Source organism: Xenopus laevis, chromosome 8S, assembly GCF_017654675.1.
Source record: "Xenopus laevis strain J_2021 chromosome 8S, Xenopus_laevis_v10.1, whole genome shotgun sequence".
Taxonomy (NCBI): domain Eukaryota; kingdom Metazoa; phylum Chordata; class Amphibia; order Anura; family Pipidae; genus Xenopus; species Xenopus laevis.
Genome location: NC_054386.1, coordinates 31367556 through 31370994, shown reverse-complemented (window position 1 = coordinate 31370994; position 3439 = coordinate 31367556).

The window sequence follows — 3439 nt, the reverse complement described above, 5'->3', positions numbered from 1 at the left end:
CGCTGGGCTTCTTCTTTCCCAGGGGTTTTGGGATATGGAATAAGACAAAGCATGTAGTGTTGGGCTTTTCTCAGCACCCCAATAGCACTTTTAAGTAGGATGTTCATATCCCCTTTAAGCAGTAATTGCAGAAGAGATGTGCTGTTTGTGGTAGAACAGTCTTGTTTCTTTCCAGGTGTATACTTCACCCATTTCATAGTCGCGGGTATTCCTTTTGAAATGCTTGCGCTGATGAATTAACACTAGTGAAACTTTGACAGCATTCGGCTGCCGAGACGCAATTTTGCATTCTAGTGAATTAGCATGGTGGTAGCGAAGTAATGGCTGGCAAAGTGTGTCGAAGACTTCGCAGGCGAAAACTCGCCCTTTAGCGAATTTGCCCCTTTGTCTTGTACACACCTGGAAAGAAACAAGATTACACAGCAATCTCTTCTGCAATTACTTCAGACAGATCTTCAACACAATCAGCCGATTTTGAACTATTCTCACAAAGCTCCACAGTTTCTTTTTTACAGTTGGGTCAAAAAAGAAGGAACGGAAAGCAAGGAGGGGACCTGGCAAAACTTCCCAAATCCTGTGATCAAACGCAGGGGGATACGGCAGAACCGCAGATAAATACTGTGTTTAACGGATCCTCCTGCTAACGAACTTTTGGTGTTCAATAAGGGTTTGGGCTTTGTCCCTACATACAATGCACCTTTTTCCTTCTCAATTTATCTTTATAAATTTGTCAGATCACCGAAGCTCAAAGCATTATTTTTGTGATGAGGAAAGCACATTGCAGGGTGAACATTTTCAGGGCCGCCATTAGAAATCATGGGGCACTGTACAACAAAATTTTCTGGGCCCCGTCCACACCACAGTTAAAGACCACACCGACATCAAAGCTAAAAACGGTAAACATCCCCACACAAGTTGTAAAAAGCCATTGATGGTGAGGGCCCCCCTATAAACATTGGTTCCAGGGCCCTCCCATAAAAGGGCCTATAGAGTATTACAATAATATATTTATGGTCAGGGGTTTAATAAAATTAAAAAAAAAAAAAAAACAACACATTGGTGTTCAGTAGAACTGAACTTGTGGCTTAATGACTTCATCTTCGGCTCCTTTTGTGGCCTTGGGTCTTTTCACGACTTCAGCACAGTCAAGGGGGCCCCAGCTATTTAGATAAGTGCAGCAGAGCCACCCTTTAATCCCAGGCACGGTACAACCGTACCCCCTGTGGCCCCCTTAGGCCCGGATTTGTGGAAAAGCGACCAAGGCCCGGGCCTAGGGTGGCAGGATTTTAGGGGCGGCATGCTGGCCAACCATACCCAAAACGGTTCAGAAACACTGGGGATTCGCAGAAGATAAAATAGTTTATCATTTCCCGTGCGCTAATCCCCATTGCTCCGGTCCTGATGATGAAAATTTGCGTGAATGAAAGGGAGAGGACGGGGGAGACAAACGACAGCAGGCCTAGGGGTGCCTGCTACGTAAATCCGGCCTTGGCCCCCCTGATCATTTTACTAAAGCTTTGAAAATTAAGTTGGGAACTAAAAGTAGTTTTGTTCCACCTGGCAGTTGTCATACCATTGATATGTTTAAGGCTGTGGTTACACTGGAAATATAATTGTCGTAAAATGAATCACAATATCACATATGATGGGTTTGCACACTCTAAATAATATACAGGCAAAGGGTGGTATAAGGTAAAAATTTTTTATATAGATATATAACGGTAAAATGTACATCAGATAGATCAATATCTTATCCAAGACAATTTATACACAATAGTACTAACAAGTATATACAGTACATACCACCAATTTTGTAAGTTCAAGGCAAAAAGGTAGAAACACACCACAAGGAACGGATGCACTTTGCCAAAAAATGAGAATACCCCAACGTTTCGGCACAATAGCCTTTGTCAAGGCAAATAACCCCTGGGTTATTTGCACCTCGCATATGTGATACTTTATTTTTGAAAAAAAGTGTTCTTGCTGTTTGGAGTGCCCTCTTTTGATCTATAAAATGAATCACAAACATACTTCTGAACATATCCCAGGCATACTGTATAACAATAATGCTGTGGTTGTTACCAAGGCTGATAAAGGAGGTGGCACTGTCCTTTTGAAAAGGGTGGATTATGAAATAGAAACCAATTGGGTAATGTGAAAGATTATTAAAAAAAACAAAAAACTGTATAGTGACCCTACCCAAAGATTAAAGAATTAATTAAATATATTCTTAAATGCTGCAGTACTGGAGGGTGTGATAACAGATGAAATTCACCCCAAGGTACCTGATGTTCCTTCCCAAAATCCACACGAGCCTTTTGAATCCCCCAGAAAGACATTTCGTGTCAAACGTGGGATCCTTATGGCAGCCATTGGCTATTTCTATCGATATGTACATTTGCAAGAGTTCTTACCAACTTTTAAGCCTTGTCTAAGGATAGAACTCCACGGGCGATTTTAGCGCGATCCGGTGTGCTGCGCAAAAACGCAGGCATCAAATTGGATGCAATGGAAATAAGGTAAGAGATGGAAATGTCAGATGAAGTCTCAGCATTCATCCGACGCATCGTCCGGCAGTCGTGTCATTGGGCGTATGCTGCAACACCATCCAACGTTCCTGTTGCTTACCTTTTTTTCATCGCATCCAACTTAACGCCTGCGTTTTTGCGCAGCACGTCGGATCGCGCCGAAATCGCTTGGGAAGTTACCCTTACAGACATCACTTTTTTTTTTTGAACAGATGGTAACTTTTATCTTTGGATGTAAAATACCTCTTTATATCAATACCACATGAGGAGGTGATCGAATGTATGTGCTCCTATTTGGCTGCAAGTAATCTTCCTAACCTTAAGGTGAATTTTATTTGCCAACTGTTGGAAATGGTCCTTCTAAAACAAATTCTTTACTTTTAAAGGAGAACTAAACCCCCTGCAGCTGTGGGCCCCTGTTCACCCCTGCCTGCTTCCTCCACCGCATGGTGGTGAGGCCACAAAGGGCCGGGCCTAGGGCAGCAAAATTTGTGGGGCAACATGCCACCCAGCCGCATGTGCATGAGTTCGTGGACAGGTGTTAGGATCAAGGTGGCCTAGGGGTGCCAAAAAGGATATACTGTAGGCCCTGGCCAAGACAGAAAGAAAACATTATTACAGAGGGAGTGCTACTGGATCTGGTTACTACAATCCAGGCACCCTAGCAGATAAATATGTCTTTCAGATTGTGTAATATACTTCAGGGACAGGTATTGTTCCCTGTTTCTTCCTCCCTCCCTTCCTGTGGGGAAAGATAAAACTTTTTAGATTGATACTGTTCTCCTGTTTTTGTTACACATTGCAATGAATTTTAGTTCCAGGATAAAAATATTTTGTTTTATCAGAATTGCTTAAGACATAATTGCAAACCCGTCACAGTATCTTTGGACAAAATGATGTTTTGCTTTATC